A 23,708-nucleotide genomic window follows, 5' to 3' on the forward strand; every position below is an offset into this window, starting at 1 on the left:
CCCCTCACACAGGGGTTAATTAAGTGCTTTTTTCTCCTTCTTGTGATAGACCCCATGTTACTGACTATAAATGAGGTACTGTGCCACTGTGTGTAGATTACATATCCGGCCATCCTTAGCCCTAGCAAATCAGACACATTCACTTTCAAAACCCCTCCCCACTGCCCAAGGTTTATAAATAAAGGCTGCCTAGCATGCTCGGAGGCTCTTGTGCTTGCCGTTTCTCCACCATGACCTTCTAAGACTCAATTTATTCCAGGGGAAACCACCCCTGGATGCCTGGTGGTCAGACAGCAATGGCAGAACTTCTGTAAAGCCTCCATGATCTGTTCCACCACTGCTTCTAGCTCAGTGGTGCTGACACCCGGTAAGACTGGGAACCTAGCCTACTGCCCAAGTGACTGGCCTCACCCTAAAGTGCTCTAGCCACCTCTGAGGGAGATCTGGGCCCTTGGGACCTTTGGTGGCAGTGTCCCACTGTTCTCAGCCAGAGACAAACAGTGCCTGGACCAGCTTACAGGATTTGGGACCCATCCCACAGGAAGCTAAACAAGACCTGGAGCCAACAATAGAATCTCCAGTTAGAGTCAAAAAGAGTGAGCCTCCCTCAGCCTAAAAAGGGTTCCATACACTGAGGGAGGTGGCTCTATTTTCCGACTTTGTTTTCAGTTGGCGCCTTTGAGAGGGACCAGATATGGTTTACGGAACAACTGAAGCCTCTTGGTTGTGGTACTCCCTGATATTGGCCTAAGGTTCCCTTTTCCTCTTTCCAGGTCTCGATTTCTCAATGAAGTCTATTTTAGAATTTCTTGTGATTCAGCAATATTAAAGATATGGCTCTTCTCTTGACAACATTAATACCTGGAATGAGAAGCAATGTCAGACATGCAGTTGTTTATTACTTCAGTGTTCCTGTGTTTTCATTAAGGGTGCTGTATTCAGACTTTCTCCCATTTGAGGCAAAGCAGTTTTGTGTGTGCATGATAATATTTTCTATATTTTTGCTAGTCTTTCTGTGAAAACTGCCTTCTACAAGGCAACATATTAACGCTCTGAATCATTTGCCAAACACAATAGAAAGAGTATTGAATATAGTATAGATTCTGGTGCATAAATTTCAGCTCTAACATTTGTGAGCCAAGATTTCAGAAGTTGGATTTTTAATTTTTAAAATGAGGGTAAAAATGAATAGATTTGAGTAATGATGGGAGAATTAAATGTGATTATTGCAATTTACTTAAATATAACATTGGTGAGATATCCACTGCAGTAAAAGTGTAACTTTCTCTTCACACATTTTTTGGGTGATAAAATATATTGCTAGGATAATGAAAATGTGAGTATTTTAGCAACATTTCCATCAAGTAAGCAATGCAATATACCTTAAGTTTCTCACATGAATATCACTTCTGTTTTTAGTTTAATAGATTTAATTAATCAATCATTTCTGTTTATAATGATTATTTCACTTCCTATCATCTTTTCTTAACAGTCTAACACTTCTAGAATTTGTCAAAATAATTAGAGTTGTTTAAGAGTCTGCAAGACAAATCACCTCACTCTGAAACATAAGTCCCATGGAGTTAAGTTGTTCTAAGTTTAATTTTTCTGAGGATTTCTTTTACCTGTAAGAAAAGGTTTATAACCTTGAATAATTATTAACATGTCTGATGGCATTAAATTCCAAATTTCAAAAAAAAATTCATAAAGTGAAACAATAGAAATCATTGATATCTTTAGTGTATTATTTTGAAGTAATATCTTTCAAAATAATAGGTTTTAAATAATATGAGAATTTTTGCAATAAAATTAATTTATATTTTCTAAATTTGAAAATATATGAAAAAAAGTTAAAGGATTGGTTTTTAAAATATATTTTTGTTTGTTTTTCAAAATTAACCTTCTTTTTTGTGGAGAGAGAGAGGGAGGGGGAGGGAGAGGGAGAGGGAGGGAGAGGGAGAGGGAGAGGGAGAGGGAGAGGGAGAGGGAGAGGGAGAGGGAGGGAGAGAGAGAGAGAGAGAGAGAGAGAGAGAGAGAGAGGGAGAGAGAGAGAGAGAGAGAGAGAGAGAGAGGGAGAGGGAGAGGGAGAGGAAGAGGGAGGGAGAGAGAGAGAGAGAGAGAGAGAGAGAGAGAGGGAGAGGGAGAGGGAGAGGAAGAGGGAGGGAGAGAGAGAGAGAGAGAGAGAGAGAGAGAGAGAGAGAGAGAGAGAGAGAGAGACTTAACTGTAGTGGCCTGGGGTCCTGAACTGAGTGAAAAGAGAAAAGTGTCTCAGTACAGATGGTCATCATTTTCTGCTTCTGAGTGCAGGGGTGGTGTGAGCAGGTGCCTCAAGCTCTGCCACCATCACTCCTATGCCATGACAAATTGTACTCTCAAAGTGTTTGGATAATCCTGCTCTTATTTCTTTAAGTATATCTTTAATGTATTTTCTCATAGAAACAAGACAGGTAACTAGTATAGCTTTGATACTAACATTTTTCTGGGAGTGTTTTTAAGGCCCTTAAATATTTTGATTCATGGTTTCTAATTTCTTCTCGTGATCATTTTGTTTGGGCCAAACCATTCTTTATGTGTTATTTTTGCTCATTTCAACATTTTTTACCTTTATATTCAATAATAACAACCATTATTTATTTTTATTTGAAATGTTTTCATGGTTAAGGAAATTCTTTTTTTTATTATTAATTTATTCATATTACATCTCAATGGTTATCCCATCCCTTGTATCCTCCCATTCCTCACTCCCTCCCATTTTCCCCTTACTCCCCTCTACTATGACTGTGACTGAGGGGAGAATTCCTCCCCCTGTATATGCTCATAGGGTATCAAGTCTCTTCTTGGTAGCCTGCTATCCTTCCTCTGAGTGCCACCAGGTCTCCCCATCCAGGGGACATGGTCAAATATGAGACTAGGTCATATGTTCCTTATTTTGGGAGATGGTATAGTTCATTTAAAACAGTAATATTTGCTACTTCAAGATACTGCAGTACATATAGTATGCATATAGTATAATTTCTGTTTTGGGTAGACAATTATGTTTCAGAGAGTGATTTTGTCCTTTCTGCTGCCTCAATGCTTTCAATGGCTTCTCTCTTTTTCATGTAGTCTCTACATGATTTATTTAAATAGTCTGAATTTTTTCTGTGTGGTATTCAATGATTATTGCCTTTATACACACACACACACACACACACACACACACACACACACACACGTATAATTTTCTGTGACTGAACTATGTTTTTGTAAGTAATAACTAGTTTTATTACAAAAGAACATTAATAGCTACCCAGAACATCATGACTTTTGTTGCAAGCCACTCTCTTGGTGTGGATTGACAAGTATCTTCCAACAAACTCAACAGGTACAGTCCACAAGCTTCCCAAGATCACTAATGGCTGTACTTCGAAACCTGTGGTCAGTATTGAAATTGTGAGCAGTCTCTTATAACAACCTCTTGGATGGGGCTCTTGGATGATGATCATCCATGTTCCCAGGCCTGCTGTAATGAACTTTCCTTCCATAGTGCCAGTAGAGAGAGTCCTTTCCCCAGCAGGTTCTTTGTCCTTGTATTAAATGATGTAGGAAGGATACATCTTTAGCACAAATGGGCTCAGGAGTTATCTTCTTGGCTTGAATGATTTCCTTTTGCCCAAAGCTGGAGTATTAGGCTGACTCTTAGGTCATGCCATTGTTTTTGTTTTTGTTTTTCAAGACAGGGTTTCTCTGTGTAGCTTTGCCTGTCCTGGACTCACTTTGTAGACCAGGATGGCCTCGAACTCACATCGATCCACCTGCCTCTGCCTCCCAAGTGCTGGGATTAAAAGCCTGCGCCACCACGCCCGGCTTGGCCATGCCATTGTTAACAGCCAAGGAAAAGCCACAGTCACCAGATAAAAGGATAGTATGTGCTGGAGCATCTTCTGGGTATATTCCTAGGAGCGGAATAGCTGGGTCTTGAGGAAGCCCTATTCCCATTTTTCTGAGATAGCACCAGATAGATTTCCAAAGTGGCTGCACTAGTTTGCATTCCCACCAGCAATGAAGGAGTGTTCCTCTCTCTCCACATCCTTGCCAGCATGTGTTGCCACTTGAATGTTTGATTTTAGCCATTCTGATGGGTGTAAGATGGAATCTCAGAGTTGTTTTGATTTGCATTTCTCTGATGACTAGAAATGTTGAGCATTTCTTTAAGTGTGTCTCAGCCATTTGATATTCCTCTGTTGAGAATTCTCTGTTTAATTCTGAGCCCCATTTCTCAATTGGGTTATTAGGTTTGGTGGCATTTAATTTCTTGAGTTCTTTATAAAGTTTGGACATTAGACCTTTGTCAGATGCAGGGTTGGTGAAGATCTTTTCCCAGTCTGTAGGCTGTCGCTTTGTTCTTTTGACAGTGTCTCCTGCCTTACAGAAGCTTCTCAGTTCTGCTTGATCTAAGGCACCAACCATGGACAAAACGTGCAGTCATCATCAAACCCCTACCCAGATCTAGCCAAGGGACAGAACATTCTCCACAGTTAAGTGGAGACTGGGGACTGACTTTCACAGGATCTCTGGTGCCCCATATTTGGCCATGTTCCTTTGTTGGGGAGGCCCAATGGCACTCGGAGGAAGGATAGTGGACTACCAAGAAAAGACTTGATACCCTAGCACCATATTCAGGGGGAGGAGGTCCCCCACAGCCACAGTCATAGGGAAGGGGGATTGGGGTGAAAGTGAGAGGGAGGGAGGAATGAGAGGATGCATGGAATGGGATAGAAAATGAGATGTAATATGAATTATTTTTAATTTTCAATAAAAATGTGTTATTATTTTTTTTAAAAAAGGATAGTATGATGCTCCTTAAAAGAATGAGCAAAGTGTTCTACCATTAGAGAAAAGAGCAGTTTTATTACTTTTGTTGTGCATCTGTGTGGTTAAGAAGGATATTTGTAAGGATTTGGGTCTTACTATCTCCTATTATTCTTCAGAAGCCCTGAAGCTCAGTATGGATTTAAGCATGAGTCTTTATCGAACAATGTTAGGGTTCTTATCCAATCCTGTATATTTTGCAACTCAAGGCTACGTTTGTTATACTTAGTCTTTAATCTAAGCATTCTGTGGTTGCTTTCTGTCCATAGCATCAGTGTGATTTCATTTACGTTTGGCAGGAAGAAGGTTTTAAACCCTTTTTATTAGAACACAAAGCACTACTAGTTTCCTGAACATTTGTTCATAGGGTCAGGAACGTGGTAAAAGCTCTTTTCCGACACTGCACATGTAAGAATGAGCTAGCCATTGCTCCTCTTCTGAGGCAGAGTACTCAGCTTTACACATGAATCTCAGTGGATTTCAGTCTACTTGTTACTCCCTTTACCTGTTCTTTGGGCACATTTTGGTGAAGCCCTTTATTATCTACTATTCTCACTTACCATAGACCAGTGAGAAGCAAAATCATGTTTCAATGTGAAGACCATTGAGAAGAAATACAAATAAATGTTTGCATAGTTTTTAAATAACAAACCACTTCCACGGGTGGACAGTAAGAATAAATATTATGTAAAGATAGAAATCAGGGAAGTAGAGAAGTTGATGATGCTGAAGACAGGTGACACTCCATTAACTACCAGCAGGGCGGCCACCGAGGTGTGACTGGGTAGGGTAGGTGCGTTTGGCAGTCTTTTGTAAGATTCAGAATTGACACAAAGCACTGTGACTCCATAAAAGAAGTTACACTCCCAGCTTCTGAGTGTTTATAATTGCTGAGCAGAATGCAGAAAAGACTCATACAACAACTACTAATTGACAAGTTGATGGAATATTGAGTCATAGTTTCACAGTAATTTTCAGAACTCTTGGAATGAGAGCCTCCAGAAACTGGCTAAGGGAGATTCGCCATGCAAGCTCTGTCTTGGTAAGTGACACTAATTGAGAGATAATGGCTGGCTATACACTTTCCATTCTGACTTATGCTGACAGACGAATGCTTTATTATTTTTCTAAGCCACCACATTATAAATCCAATGTCCATTCAGAACTCCTTCCTGAATTATCTTGGAAAGGAGCCTGCGCAGGGGCAACTTTCCTGTTTGATAGATGCCAAGGTGAGAATTCATCGTAATTGAAGCCATTATTATCCTAGCACCTTAGCCTCCCCGACTACACCATAAGGACTGATAAATTAATTAAAAAAAAATCTAGCTTCCCAGCAGCTATAAAATTACAATTTCCCTAGACATACTTGATATAACGATTTTGCAGAGTAAAAATAACACATTCAGTATTGTTTAATACCCATACTCTTCAAATGCTTGAAACAACTTTTCTTACTATAACTCAGCATTGGTAAACTGTTTCTTTTATTGATGCTAACATATTTTCTAATGCTTAGGATAGACTTGGAGATATTGCTCTTTCATGGAGTGCATTTGAATTATAAGATGGCAATCGGCCTATGAGAGAACAAACAGAACATTATGATCATATCATGAAGGCTCCGCACAACCTCTGTGTGTGAACACTTGGTCCCCTGTTGGTCACATTTTCCTGGAAGCCATGGGACCTTTGGCATATTGTGTGTTATTCACATACGTAGGATTCTATGGGCAAGCCTTTGAAGTTTATACCTACCTTGTATAGCTTCTAGGCGCCTGTTTGGCACTATGTGAGGGTGGAACAATAGCTAATTCCCACATACATGTGCCCAAACAACTGTGCCACACATTTGTTGCCATAGTTATATGAAACTGCGCGTGAAAATAAACACTTTCTAATTTAACATGTTTGTCAGTCTTTTATAACCATTAGAAATATGGCTAATACATTTGTGCTTTCGATATATCCTCCTAAGCCATTTAAAATGACTTTTCTATGAAAACTAACATCAATGTAATGGACAAAGAAACAAAAACTGCTTCATTATAGATGATTTCGGAAGGTGAGGACTCATGTATACTATTAACAGGCACAAGGCCTGTGGAATAGAAGTCCTGGTTTTCTTACATGACATACTCATTTTTTTTTTAAATCAAGAACACTTTTTGTGCTTCCTTTTTGCTTCAAAATTTTTAATATGTATGTTTAAAGAATCATCATTACTATATTTAACCATGATAAGGTCGACAAGCTCAAGCTCCTTATAATATATTACATATTTTACATATGTTAAATATTTGTATAGGCTACATATTTTACATATATTTCATATGTTACATACTAATCATTTTAGTAGGTTGTTCTCATGTATCTATATAATTGAAATTAGTACATGATATTACTTTGGTATCACTTGGGGAAATTTTTTTCACGGACTCATGGTGCGTTGGCTAATTTTTTTATTGCTATGATTCAATATCTGACGAAACCAGCTTAAGGAAGAAAGGGTTTATTTGGATGCCAAGTTTAGGATACATTGCACGATGGATCAGGCAGTACTGTGACAGGAGCACTAGATTGTTTTGCATGTTTTACCTGGAGTTAAGAGGCAAAAACTACAAATATGCTTCTCTGTTTGCTTTCTTCTTTTTATTCAGTCTCAGAACTTAGTCTATACTCTGGAGCCACCAGTATTCAAGGGGTATAAGATAGAAGACCTAGAAAGCCATGTGAAAGAAGCCAGTAAGCAGACCTGCTGCAAGGCCGCTGCTGTTGTTCCTGCCTTAACTCCCGGCATCAAGGAGAATGTGCTATGTAATGAGGGAAGCCCTTTCCACCCCAGCTTGCTTTGGCTGTGTTCTTTTATCACATCAACAGACGCCCTAAGATAAACAATAAGGTTACAGCACTAAACTAAACATATCAAATTATTTTTCTAAAACTAGAACAATAAATAATAAATCTCAGCTTATAACTCTCAGATTCTTTTTTGAAAGCTCATTTCCTTGGCTATGTTGGTTTTGGAGAAATTAAATCACGCTCACAATTAATATTGCCATATAAGTTTCAACTGATAAGTTAACTGTGATATGGACTGAGTTAGTATTGCTCTATTGCAATTTTTACTATGATTAAATTTCAGATTTTTAAAAAGTTTTTATTATTGAATCTATATGTTTATTTTATGGGAAGTGAGTGCCATGTGCCCATGTAAAGATCAGGGGGAATTTTTCAGGGGCCTCCCCTCCTACATGTTTTAGCCACTCAGCATGAGTGCTGCAACCCAGTCCTTAGAAGGGCTGAGGGACAGAACCTAAGTTACTAAGCCTGGAAGAAATCTCCTTTGCCTGCTGTGCAATCACATTAGACTTAAAAGGCAAATTATTTAATGGACATCAAATATTTCTCTTATATTGAAAGTGTATTTGGGGTTATCCTACTTCAGAAAGGAAATATTCTCCATTATGCATCAATTGAAATATAGGAGTTTTAATTTTTAAATACTGTTTTGTCTTCTTGTCTTAGAAACCACCACCAAGAGTCGTATTTACCTGATACATATTGGTAGTAAAACATATCTTGAATTTAAAAATGTGTTCCATTGATAAAAGGTTGTTTTCGATACAATAATAATAACTTGTGTTATCCTGTATATAGACTTTTATGTGTTAAAGTATGCATAATGTAAAGTAAAACAAAACAAAAGAAAGATGTACACATAATTAGTAATGATGTATTTTAGTTACTAATATTATGTCACTAAGAGTATCAAGATGTACCTATGCAAATAAAATTTTCATATAAGACTAGTTTTGCTTATGTGTGTGTGGGTCTGCCACATGTATGCAGGAAGCCAGGGGATTGCTTCAAGTCTCTTAGAGTTGAAGTCACAGGAGTTTGGAAAGCACTTTACATGGATGCTGCAAACCTACACTGAGTCATTTGGAAGCACAGCAAACACTCTTAACTACTGATTTACGTCTGAAACCGAGTGTAGATTCTTGAATTAGAATCAGCTTTAATATTTTGCAGGGGTAGAAAATTTCTGCCATTTCAAAGTTCCTTGTTTTTTTTTAATCAAACAAGCTTTAAATTTAACATTAATTTCATTGCATGGATCACATTGTATTTGATAAAATAAGAAGAGCATATAGGGTAATACTAAAAAAAAGAAAGGTCATTCTACATTACACAATGAAGCTCAGGCTCAGCTTTCTTGACATAGAGAACACTTCTTTTAATATAGATTGTTATCAACTTAAAAGATATGTTTTCCAATGCATGATATAGATGTCTGCCCACATACAAGGCTGAATACATGCATACATACATACATACAAACAGACACATATAAATATATATGTGTGTGTGTGTGTGTGTGTGTGTGTGTGTGTATCTGTATATATGCACACACACATATGGGACAGCCCAATTTCACTTTCTTTTATAGGAATAACCAGGGAGATTGTCAGATTATGTAGTCCAAGTATTTGCCTTTGAAAGAAATAACTAGAAAGATTTAGATAAGCATTTTCACTACATTTATCACCGTAATTATTCAGACTTCACTTTTTAGTTAAAATAAGGCATAAGAATGTTCTTAGCAACTAACCATCCTTTTTTTCCCCTGCTGTCTTGGAATTTCACTTAGATCCTTATCTGTGGCATAATTTTTATTCTCTACAAATTAAAGGAAGAAGTAATATATGTACATGTAAGTTACAATCTATTGAGGAAATTTAGTGACATTCAGTTATGTAGCTATATTTCAAAAAGAACTGATGTGATTATTACTTAAACATGACACACATGCTTCAGAAAAGTTGATAACTTGCACAGAGTTTATGCTAGAGAAAGAGCGATAGAGACACAGGGAACTGTAGGACCCTAGAAGGTAGTGTTTTTGCCGTATAAGTATAGGCACCAGCATTGCAGATCGCGTCCATTGTGCCATAACAACACAGTGCATAGATTTAGCTTATCTTATAGCTCACAATTCAAGCACTCTATCTTTTTCTCTCTGTGTCTGTCTCCCATTCACACCCACCCACATACTTAATACTTAATAGTATGTTTGGAATCTATACAATATGTATGGTTTTTAATTTATCAGTATTATTAGTATTATCAGTAGGCCCAGCTAGCAATCAATCAATACACAGACACTTGTTATATTTTAAAATAGCCTTAGTTAACATGGGACAGGGCAGACATTAATCCACTAAACTACTTCCCATAGTGGGGCAATTCCACACCATCTATTTCTAATAATTTCTATCAAGCTACTGCCTATCCCTACTCTCAAACACTTGTTAATGTTCTTTACTGGGCTGGATTCTCCATCCTCACCGGCCATGTGCTTCTCTTCCATCTGAACCATGGCAGCCTTCCTCTCCTCCTCGAGTTTCTCTTCTTCCTCCTTGTGGCTGTCTTTTTTCCCCCCAGAATTCCTCTCTCTCTAAGCCCCACCTATCTCCTTTGCCCTGCCCAGGTGGGATGGCTTTTTATTAAGCAAAAGGTAGGTCACAGAGACAGCAAACAGTACATCATCAAATACATCAGACCATGCCCCCCCAAAACATGCATTTTTTGAAGGTATTATAGACAGCATTATGACAGTGCCCAGTTTAATAAAATAAATTTTATAAAATTAAGCCAAACACTTTTCTTTGTTCTAATTATGTTTATATTTTATTATATCTTTTTTATGTACTATATTACTATGTTTAACAACTTTAAATGTCTATATTATATATACTTAATTCAAATGATCATGGTTATCTAAGGCTCTGTAATGTCATAATATTTTTGCTGGTAGAACATCTTGCTTGATTTGATGGGTGTTTATTTATTCATGTGATCTTTTCAGTGTTTGTGCCAGCTGTGGCAATTTAAGATAAAAGAACAATAAAATGTGTCGTATGGATTGATTTTTCCTTTTAGGAAATATTTGTCACTACTGTGACAAAGTGTTGATAATATTACGAATGCTTTAAAGTTGGAGACAATAATCCTAGGTGTAAAGACAGCTTTACTAACTAAATATTCATCATCTCTTCATGAAGGACAGAGTCTCTAAAAATCTATTTGGGGAGAGCAGGATGGGGCTAAACAAATAAAGCTGATGTTATCTAGGGATGCAGGACAGTTTGATCCCCAGAACCTACATAAAATTATTTTAAGCACGCCCATGGTCCTGGCAGGAAAGGTGGTGACAGGAAGATTCCCCTGGCTTCCTGGCCAGCTGTACTTCTCTACCTTGGGAGCTCTAGTCCACTGAGATGCTCTGTCTCAAAGTGGGTTTGTGGCATGTCTGAGAATGACTTCAATGATCATCTTATAGCTGCCACATACAGACATGTGTATATGCCCACACACGACAGACACGTGCATATACCCAGACATGCATACACACATATACTTGAATAAGTAAAATACATTCGTTTTAAATTACCTAGAAGAGCAACTCCTCATGTATCTTAGTTATGGTTTTATTGCTGTGACAAAAGATGAGATCAATCGGGCGTTGGGGAAAAAGGTTATTTAGCTTATGTTTCCAGACCATAGTCCGTTTGAGGCAAGTCAAGGCAGAGATCCAATACGGGCAGGAACCTAGATACAGGAACTAGTGAAGAAGCCATGGAAGAATGCTGCTAAATGGCTTGTTCCTACTTTAAAAAAAAAAAAAAAAAACCCAAGACCACCATCCCAACAGTGTCTCCACCCACATTGATCTGGGCCCTCCGACATCAATCACCAGTTAATAAAGTACTCCTCAGGCTTGGTTTCCCACAGCCAGATCTTATTGGCACATTTTCTGCATTGAGGTCCCTCCTGTCAGATGACTTTAGCTTGTGTCAGGGTGACAGAAAAGCAGCCAGGGCAGCATCCATTGAAATTACAGCGTGAGACTGTAGCACTTCCATCATACTTTCAGGCTGCATTTTTGTCTTGACATTTCTGACATTGCTGCAATAACTTCTATCAATTCTTAAAATTTGAAGGTTGGAATCAAGTGCTTCCAAACTCCTGTTAGTGATGCTATTTTGGCCCTCCTCCACCTATCCTGAACGTTCTTAATGGCATCTCCAATGGAGACTTCTGTCCTGAAGGTATTATTTTTCCCCAAATCCCACAGAGGAATTGGTATGTAGGTTGACAAAATGTGACGCCACTTAAAATTTTTAGTTGGTTCAGGGGCCATAATGAGTGCTTTGTTAGTAGGCATGACAGCAACTTAATTCATACTGAGTATATCCATCAAACCTGTTGAAGTGACCTCATGAATCATTAATGAGATGAAGTGTTTTGATTTATTTTCCCCAGAAAGAATGTCTCCATGGGGCTTTAAATTTGCTGTAAGCCAATGTGCTGTCGTTCACGCTTTGTTGTGTCACTGGATAGAATACAGACATTTTAGAGCATATGCATAGTAAAGCCCAGGAATTTTCAAAGTGATTAACATTGGCTTTAAATTAAAGCATCACATTGGGTTCACTGGCACCTTCTAAAATAGTCAGCCGAACTTTTAAATCCAGATATTGTCTGATCCTCTCATGCCGGAAAAGTATTGGCTGTCGTCTTCTTCCATAAGAAACACACCTCTATACTGAAAAGTGTAGCCATCTCTATCAGTATCTTAGCCAGATCATCCAGACTTCTCTCTGCAGCTCGCATGTGAGCACTTGCTGCTTCACTTGTCACTGTTATGTTAGGGACATGGCTTCCCTGCAGGAATCTCACAAAATAACCTCTGCTGGCCTCAGATTTTTCGTTTGCGGTTTCCTAATCTCTCTCAGCTGCTGCAGATTTGAGTTTGACTTTTCTTCAGAGGATTTTTTTTTTGCATTAAAAAAAAAACTAACTGGACTACTGAAACCTATTCATTTTCTTCATATTAGCAATAGGGATTCTTCTCTCTCTCTCAATCAGTCTAGTTTGTCTCTGTCTTTGTCTCTGTCTGTCTGTCTGCCTGTCTGTCTGTCTCTCTCTCCTTCTCTCTCTCTCTCTCTCTCTCTCTCTCTCTCTCTCTCTCTCTCTTTCTCTCTTATTTACTGAAGTCACTCTTTGCATTTCTTTCAGGAAATTTTTTTATTCTATATTGTCTAGTTGTATTCTACACATTGTCTATTTGTTGGAAGAGGTCAATCATTCTATCTCACAAGTTGAGTTTCTATACTTCTAGATTTAACTATTTCTCACTTTTAATTTCAGTTTTTATCTGAACATTAACAGCCATTTTGTGTTATCATTACCTTAACTTCAATATGTTTTGGTTTAAGGAGAAGAAGAGGAACTGAGAGAACGGTATTTGGTGTTTCTAAACAATTGTAAAAGTATCAGAGATTACCATTACCAGATTACCAAAGAAAATATAATAATTGGGAAAATATAAAAATATCATGAAAATTGCCAAAAGGTGCAATGATATGAAGGCGACTTAAAATGTTAGGAAAAATGTTACCAATTTGATTAATACAAAATTTCCATCACCCTTTAGTTGTAAACTATACATTATCTTAACATAAAGTTAGAAACACAGTCAATAAATATACTTGAGAATTTTTGTTTTTCATAGGCTTTATTAGTCATTTTGACTTAATCATTTTGGCATGTTCAGATGACAGAAGTTCTGTTATTGTTATTTTTGTTTAATTTGCTTCACAATTGTTAAAATGCTATCGCGCTATATGTGATTATTTCCCCCATGGTTTGGTTTATATGAGTGCAATCTACCTTTTAACTAATTCATTACTTCCTTAGCAAAGCAACAACAGCAATAAAAACTTTGGTGTATTTTCCTTTCTGAACCAATGGTTGATTAGAAAGGAAAATATTCCTTCACTTGCTTCAGTGTTTTTATTATATAACTTAGCTGTGAATGTTTGACTATTCCATATATAGCATTTAATACAGGACTGTATGTTTTTATGGCAAAAAAATATAAAGGGTTTTTTTTGTTACCTTCTTCTTAAAGTACAGTTTATCCAAAACTCAGTTTAAATTAGAACTCTGAGTTGTTTTGAGAGGGTTATTCAAATAATATAATCAGTAAGAATACTGATTAAAAAAGGAATGGCTGGAGTCTTTACCAAGCAAATTTTATTTTCAAAATTATATTCTATAATTTCAAAATGTAAAGTGAAAAACACTATATGCCATATCTGCACCATGATGTAATTTGTTACTTTGCAATGAATGTCTTTTTCACAAATCTAAACCAGAAAACCATCTCTTTGGCCTCTGTGTTAGCCTTTTCTTTCTTTTTCCACTATTTCCTTCTATCATCTTTCACGGCCACAACACTTACTTGTCCACATATATATAATGTGATAGAGCTAAAAAGTTAATCATCTATATTAACACATTAACCATTAACAAGAAGGTATCCCACAGATGATCAATTCACTTTTGAAACACTGTCTCACTGTCTTCCCTTCTGGAGTAGTTTTCTGCTTCACTGTCTTCTACGTGTTAGATGATTGGATTAGTATATGATACTAAACTTGTATGATGAAGTTCTAACATTTGTTTATTTATAATTATGACTCATTTCTAAATTGCGATTGTAACCTTATTCCACTCTAGATGGAATCATTAAGATGAGGTCATAATAACTTGGAGCCTCAGTCCAATGGAACTAATGTCCTTATAAGACAAAGAGTATAGACAGATGAATACAGAGAGGAAAATGTCAAGTGAAGACATAGACAAAGCAAGGGAGAGCTCCATGTACTAGCAGAGTGGGCAAAGATTGGAATCGTGTAGCTTTACTTCAAAGAATGGATGTCAATCTTTGCTGGAAATTTCCAGAAGCAAAGAGAAGAAAAAAAGTGGGCTATGCCCCTGCAATCATCAAGTACAATATTTGCTTTGTAAAATGATACTGCTAGCAGAAAATGAGGCACTAAGAAATGAATAGAGGAGAGGGAGAATTCTCTGTTAAAATGCCATGTGACACCAAGGTCAAGATGGCGGCCTTACCCTGGGCAGAGTAACAAATAGAATCAAAAGGGAATATTTATTTATTTATTTATTTATTTATTTATTTACTATTTTGGAAGTTCACACCATACTGTTTCATTTCCTAGTCCTCCCATGTCCACTTTTCCACTTTGGTGATCTGCCCACACAGAAAAAAAGGTCCAATTAGTGTATTGGAGCATGGTCAAACTGCCAGTGGTCTGCCCTGAAAGGAAACTGAGTACTTCTCCTCCTGCTTCCCTGCCAGAGGCCATCAATCATGAGCAGCTATTCTTCAGCACCATCACAAATTTTAAGAGGTTTTGTGTTTGTTTGTTTGTTTTTTTTTGGAGGGGGGGGGTTGTTCGTTTGATCACTTCTTTTTCAGGCTGTTACTTTTCAGGGGAACTTTGGGGAGATAGGAGTTGTCACAGAGGCCTTCTATGTCTCAAACAGGAACATGGCCTCCAGCATTGGCGCATGCCAAGGACATCTGCTTGGTCTCCAGTGGCCGAACTGACCAAATCCATCAGCATAGCCTATGGGTTAACACAGGCCACAGACACCAATATGGAGCCTGGCAACAGCTTGGTGCAAGGAGATCAACACGGCCTAAGGCAGCAGCACAGACCATAGACGCACAACAGACATCAACATTGATCCTTGTGGCAGCAGCCTGTGAATATCAACATGAATTCAGGCAGCGGCACAGACCATGGACATCCCCATTGGCCTTAGGCTGTCACACAGACCACAGACGTCAGCATGGCCTCGTGTAGCTGCACAGGCCACACACATAAACATGACACTCAGTGGTGTCACAGTCCAGGAACATCAACATGACTTCAGGTGGCAGCAAGGACCACTGACTTCTGCGTGGCCTTAGGTGGTAACATAGTCCTTGGATGTTGTAGGACCATGGACCCAACGTGGCCTTCAGCAGCAACACAGACCACAGACATCAGCATGGCTTCAGGCAGTGGTACAGACCATGGACATCCATGTGGACATGGGGCTTCATCACAGCCTAGGCCAGCAGTGCAGAACATGGACACCAGTGTAGCCTCCTGGGGGAAGTATGGACCATGGTAATCTTCTACCTGAGCCTCTTCTTCTGCTGCTGAGAATCTCTCATTAGGTAAAACGATGGCTGGATTTAACCCCCTTGGCTGAGTTTACCACTGCTCTTGAAGATCATTATAAATTTAATCATGGTGTTCACCTCATAATAAAGGCTCTTCTTAGTTTTGTGGCACACAATCCTTACAAGGACTAAGGCCCTTGCATAATGATGCATGGTGTGGCAGTCCAATACAGGAAATAATAGGGGTGTGGATTTAACAGTCACTTCAGTAAAACTGATGAGTTTCTAAAGAGAGCTTCAAAACTGCCTCAAAATCCTTGTTTTAAAAAATGTCTGTATGGTATGACCAACATTGTGATTTCCCAAGTTTTGTGCTACAGAATGATGGGATATTTTCTGTTTTTAAGCCACCTATTAATGGTACATTAAGTTGTTAGACATGGGAGGATAACACGTTATATAACATCTGCACTGATACAAAGTTTTGAGTAACATGGGAGAATGGAGGAGCATCTGTTTCTTGATGTAGTCTATATCTGAGACTTCGGTTTAATCCTACCAGGGTGCCATAAAAATACCACAGACTTACAATTCAGAAATTAATTTACCATACCTAGTTACCACATTTAATGTTTTCCTGATCCTCTGGATCTTGCGATATCGAGAGGTGGTGTCTAGTCACCATGTGCCCTATTCTCCATGGGCTTCAGCCTAGTGCACCATTTCTTCTTCTTTTTAAAAATATTTTATTAATTTATTCATATTACATCTCAATTGTTATCCCATCCCTTGTATCCTTCCATTCCTCCCTCCCCCCCTCCCCTATGTCTGTGACTGAGGGGACTTCCTCCCCTTGTATATGCTCATAGGATATCAAGTCTCTTCTTGGTAACCTGCTATCCTGCCTCTGAGTGCCACCAGGTCTCCCCCTCCAGGGGATTTGGTCACATGTGGGGCACCAGAGTTCGTGTGAAAGTCAGTCCCCACTCTCCACTCAACTGTGAAGAATGTCCTGTCCATTGGCTAGATCTGGGTAGGGGTTTGAAGTTTACTGTGCGTATTGTCCTTGGCTGGTGCCATAGTGCACCATTTCTTCTAATGGCAGCTGTTCTGCCCTGCTAGGATTGCCTTCTCAACAGCAGGAAAGGAGTCAGAGATACATCTGATTCCACTCTTAGGATTCCAACCACAGCACCAAGCTGGCAGCCATGACACACATGCAGAGGATCTGGTACAGACCTATGTTGTCCCTGTGTTTGCCACTTCAGGTTCCGTGAGCCCATGTGAGCTCTGGTTAGTTGGTTCCGTGACCCAAATTCTCCTGGTGTCCTCTATCCCCGCTAAAGGCTACAGTCTGTTCTCTCCCTTTTCTGCAGGGTTTCCCAAGTTAGCTATTGTCTCCAGGAGGCCATCTCTTTTCTGAAAAGAAAACCAAAGAGAGTGAATCTGAAGGAGAATGGAGCTGTGAAGGAACTCTGAGGGTCGTATGGAGGGGAAACTATTCTGGAGATGTAGGCAAGAAATATCTATTTTCAAAAAAACAATGCCTTCCTATATCTTCACTTTGATTTAGGGGCCCTGTCTCCCAAAAGTTATATGTGTGGTCAGGGCTTAAACATAGAAGTCCATTTGTAATTTAGTAATATACTTAACCCTAATATATGAAAAAATAAAAGGCATTTCTACCTTTAAGTTATTCCGAATAATATTTAATATTCATATTATGGAGGAAAATTTTTCTTTTAACTCACAAGGGTTATATTGAATCTCTATTTACAGTAAAGAGGCTCAGGTGATCATGTACTGTAAATAGTCCATGGGACACATCTTAAAACCTTGTAAATAAGCCAGGTGTGGTAGCGCATGCCTTTAATCCCAGCACTCAGGAGGCAGAGGCAGGAGAATCACATATACTCACAATGATCCCTTCTCTGTGAGTTTGTCATATTGTATTTCATTAAGAACTTTGTATTGTTCCTTCTTCAGAGATAATACAAGCTGGGCAACGGATGTGCCCTTTTTTTCATAGTAACAATTGAAGCAAAAAGTTTATACATAAATTTCATAACAAGTGACACTACTGGCTTACCTACACAGTGGAAGTAGCATGTGTGAATACAGGGAGACACCAGCCTTTTGCGAGCCAAGAGCTGAGGTTTCCGGAATCACATTCTCTGTATCCTTACAGAGTCCGTGCATGCTTATCATTTATGTGTCATCCTAAATGAATGCCTTAAACACAATCTGACTTTTATACGATGCTGTTATGATCTTGCGTTTTCTGAGCTCTTTCATATTTACAGTATTTAGACAATGTTGTCTGTCATACCCTCAGTAGAAATTAATCAGTGACAAAAGTTTCTGTGTTTGTTTCCTTGATTTCTCTGACATGGTGTCCAGCAATAAATAAATATTAGTCGATGGGTTTAATGCATAAGAATTAGAAATGTAAACACTAAGGATAATTGTGATTGTGATCTTAAGTGTCAACCAATTAGGCAATTCAAAAGTCAAGGATGATAAGAAAGAATATTGACAGGTAACAGAGTGTTGCCTTTAGAAAATCTCCAGGTACAGGTATACTTTGGATGATTTGAAGGCAGAAAATAATGTAAAGAAGAATTTCAACAGCTCACACATAGATTATGTTAAATTTGGTAAACAACAACAACAATAACAACACATCAGTACTTAAATATTCATTTAAATTTAAGCAGATAAAATGTTTTACTAAAACTGATTATTTTCTCTTTATGATGTGCAGTATGTCAGTGATGTCATATCATGTATAAATTCCTAGATTTTTAAAAATAGCCTTGTATTTTCTGTATCTAAATTGGGCTACATTTTAACAAAATCCAAAGCTACACTATGTGTGATGGCACTTGGGGAGGCAGAAGCAGGCAGATCTCTGTGAGGTCAAAGCCAGCCTGGTTTACAAAACAAGTTGAGGACAGCCAGAGCTACATAAAAATCCCTGTCTCAAAAAACAAAAACAAAAACAAACCAAGCAAACAATTACTGCTAGAATATAGTAGTGATGTACAAAAATAGAGCACCAGAGAAGAGTCTAGCTTTCCTTTGCCAAATTATATTTTATCATTTATGATTTAAAGCCATGCCAGTGCACCATCAGTATAAAAATAAGTACATGATAATGACCTACCAATTCATTGATTTTACTTTTATTACCAAGTAGCTTCCAAACAATGTCAGTTTAGTATCTCTAACAGATGGAGTGTTTTCGTTACTTAAATTTTAATTCTCAGCTATTTCATAGGAAGAAAAGTTTGTGCTTTGCTTTTCCACCTTGTAAAAGGAAGGATGCTTTTCCGTGATCTCTTCACCAAGGCATCCAAGGCCTTTTACTTATAGGGACCTCAAAGACTCTACATCTGCGAAGGTTTCAGGTGAGATTTTTATGGCTTCCATGAACTTTAACTCTTGTCACAGCACCTTAAAACGTTGAAAGAAGGTGTGATGAAGCAGGGGAGACAGATGGCACAAGGGGAGGAAGGAACACACTGAACAGAGCTATTGCAAGGGGGATAAATGGCCCTGGAGAAAAAGCTAAGGAGTTTATGTGGTGCTGTGGGAACTTTTACCTCAAGTCTTACCTTGAGAAGGAGGGCGCAGCTATTGCCTCCTTAAATCAGGTTTGAGTTCTGTTACTTATACGCTAGCAACTTCATTTTAGCTTAGTATTAGTATTATAAAAGTATAATTTTTCAATAGTTATTTTTGTTAAAAATTAAAATAAAACAGTAAAATGACAGATATAGGTAGATCTGGAGGGATTTCTGTGTCTTTTGAAAGATTGAGATTGAAAACGGTAAAACCTGAAATTTTCGGTTTTTAAAAGAGAGAATGTTTGCAGAAGAATTTATTTCTCTCTAAAAATTTTTTTACTTTATTTAAGTAATTTATTCAGATTACATCTCAATTGTTATCCCCTCGCGTGTATCTTCCTGTTTACCTATCCCTCCCTCTTTCACCCTATTCCTCTCCCCTGGCTCTCTGACAGAGGGGGACCTCCTTCCCCACCATATGATCACAGCCTATCAGGTGTCTATCTTGAGAAATTTCCAGGAAAAGGTAATCCTCACCATGTTGTTGTTGTTGTTGTTGTTATTTTTAGATACTAAGAGTCTGAAAATGGAGGTTTCAAATCCTCCTTTACTGATTCCTGGCAGGTTTACGAGTATTAGAAGTGAAGTGACCTCTGTCCTTCTATAGCTAGGTAAGTAACAGTCCTGAAAGTGATAACGCTTTCTCTGTCTCTCTCTTCCTCTCCCCACCCTCGGCCTTTCTCTTTCTCTGCATGTGTCTCTCTCTTTCTCTTTGGTATGTATGTTGAGGAAGTCATTACCAGGAAATGGGAGAAACTTGCTATGGAACCAAAGCTGTAGATCTTGTCCAGCCTCTGGTGCACTGGGCTAGAGAAACAGGGCATGTGGTGCCAAGTACCATTTGAATGGAGCTCAGCATATTAAAAACAGATCCAAATTTGGGGAATAAACTGATCATTATTTTCATTATTCTGTCTAGACTGTGGTGGCACAGCCCAGATTTGTAATAAAGCCACACATGAGGAGGAGGAAACAAGTGTGATAATGACAAATGGCTCCAACTCCCAGGCAGAGATCCAGCGCTTGGAGGACAACTGACTTAGGGAATGAAGGCTTAGCATTGATGAATTTGGGATTAGTTTGACTTTTGCCAGATGGTTTCAGTATAACTGTAGATGAAGTTTGAGTTTAAGTGTGTGATTTTTGTGTGGTTATTAGAGGTATTCTGTGGTATTTGTTTGCTTCACAATTAAGTTCTATACTTTCATGTGCTCAGGGATTAATGGAAGCATTCTCTCCCATCTTTTTAATTTTCAGATACATATAGCCAATCTCAAGTGGTTCTATAACAGTGTAGCTTACCATAGCAAAGTAAACTTCAAGTCGAAGAGAGAACTTAAAAGACAAATAGTGCCATCATCTCTCTGCTTGAATTCCTTGGGTCATAGTTTAATAAGTGGTGGCCAACACCGCATTGTCACAGATGTCATCACCTACTGAGGAAATATATTCAACCCACTGACGACACTGAATATTACATCTTGACCCCATATCTGTCTTGTTGGCACCAACCCATTTGTCCTATTATCCAGGGTTATGCAGAGGCATTTTTTGAGGTTATTAAAATGACCTCATGTGACCTATTTTTCTCACTGGCTATACACTTCCCCCCAAAACTATTCCTACTACATTAGCTACACCCATTCATTTCTTTATAGCATTTCATGGTTTTCTGTTTACTGAGTTTTACTCTTTGATTTCTCTATCTAGAAGGAAAATAAAATAAAATACCAAGCCCAAGTCATACTATGTTAGTCTTGTCACAACTTTGTAATCAGAGTTTTAATGAAGGAATGGAATGTGGTAATATTTAAAAACATCTCTGAAAAATAATTTGAAGTACTTAGGTAATCTTTTCTCTTCTCCTTGTAAGTTTTTAATTTTTCTGAATCAAGAAATATGTTACATATTTTGGCTGTTCTTACAACCAGGTATCTGTACGCTTACGTTGCTACCTAGTTTAGAGATGAGCACATAAAGGCTAGTGAAATTATAGAATTTTGACAAATTTGCTTGAAGCCAGATTTAACTTCTTATTTTTTAGTTTTAATGTGTGTGTGTGTGTGTGTGTGTGTGTGTGTGTGTGTGTGTGTGTGTGTGTGTGTTTCTGTCTGTGTCTACTTGAGTGGGAATGCCCATGTATGTCAATGTATGTAGAATAACCAAACAGACTCTGAGGCAAATATGGAGAGGAAGGGATGAGTAACTGTTAACTGGTGAATACTAAGTTGTAGACCAGCTACACCAAGTATTTCTGGTGTTCTTTGCATGATGAAGACAATATTTTAGATATAAAAATATGTTGTATATTTTAAAAATCTAGATGAAATATTTGAGTGTCTTAGTATGATTCTATTGTTGTGAAGGAACACCAAGGCCAGGACAGTCTTTTAAAAGTACAACATCTAATTTGGGGCTGGCTTACCATTTCATAAGTTTACCTCATTATCATTATTGAAGAAAATATGGTGGCGTGCAGTCAGACATGGTGCTGGAAAAGGAGCTGCGACTTCTACATCTTGAATCGCAGGTAGCAAAAGGATACTGCATGCCACACTGTGTATAGTGTGAGCATGTAAGACCTCAAAGACCACCCCCACATGACACACTTCCCCCAGCAAGGCCATGCCCCCAAATAGTGCCACTCTCTATGGCCAAGCATTCAGATACATGAATCTATGGGGGCCATTCCTATTCAAACTAACACAGTGAGCACCCAAATACATTCAGTACAATTTTAACCATATGAAATATACATCTGTATCAAAGCATCACATCTTACTATAAGAACACATACAGTTATAATTTTGTTTAATTTCCATTCAAAACTGATCATGGTACATTATGTGAAACTCTCAAATAATCAATAAAAATATTATGTTGGAAAAAATTAATTTAAGTCTTAAAAACTTAAATATGAACAAAATCATATTTTGCATTATTAATACAATATGTGTTGAACATGTGATTTTATACAGAGAATCTGGGACAAGTATCAGAGGACTGGGTTATAGAATTCAAAGCTATTCATTTCAGGGCTTGTCCTCATTAGTGTTTCCCAACTATAGCAGGCGCAGGAAAAGTATTGCTGTCAAGCTAGGAATCAGATTCATTCTACAGCCTATTACAAATTCCAGATTCAAGAATAATTGAGCCATGAGAGCCTTCACTATTTGTCTGCCATTGTTGCCATTCTTAACACTCTACTCTTAGGGCCTCGGCTTTTCCACTGTGAGTATTCCCTCTTAATTTTGCTAACGAACAATAATTGTGGACTTCAGAATTACGGAAAAAGATTGAAAAATTCCATTTGCTATGAGCACTCAACGTGGATGTCAACATTGCCAAGGAGCCTGTCTTTCTGTGTGGCATGCACTGACATGGCTTTCAAGTTAGTTTTGACTTAAGCTCTAAGCACCAGAATTCTGTTTACATAGTGACTGACAACTTGAATCCATTAATGAAATAATTTAGTGTAGCCTTGTATCGTAAAGAGGTGATGTCAGTCCCATGAGTTGGATAAATTTTAAAGAATAAAATCTTAAGAGTAAAATCTTAAAACCATAAGCTATCAACTTATCAAGAAATATGTTTAAAAACACAAATATGTTATTTCATGAATATTATCTAAATATATTATTTATTAGATAACCAAGTGGAGGACTTTTCCTTGGGAAATATTTTTCTCCCTCTCTCAGAAATCCTTAATTGACTGTGGTTCCTTGTCCAGACTTGAGGCCCCATGAGATTTACCTCTTTCATTTTAGCATTTCTGTTAGTACCATCCATGGTCAGATATCTTTAAGACAGTAATGTTGCTGAAACTTTATAGGTGTGGCTTCTCTGACATTTCTAGGAGATGCAGATTCACAGTAATTGTTATAGTCCCATGTTTCCTATTTCCACCCCTTTTTCTAACATGATTCCTGAGCCTTGTGTATAGAAGTTATGTTGTAGCTAAATCTCTCTCTCTCTCTCTCTCTCTCTCTCTCTCTCTCTCTCTCACACACACACACACACACACACACACACACACACACACACACACTTTACTATACACACACACATGCAACCTGTTTCACTTTGTGTAAGAATTGATGGCTAGGCATTTTAATAGTATGTACATTGACGATATCGTCTGCTGTATACCTCAGCTTGGAAAAGCATTAAAGTTATGC

The sequence above is a fragment of the Acomys minous genome (genome assembly GCF_964271855.1).
Source record: "Acomys minous genome assembly, chromosome: 10".
Lineage (NCBI taxonomy): Eukaryota > Metazoa > Chordata > Mammalia > Rodentia > Muridae > Acomys > Acomys minous.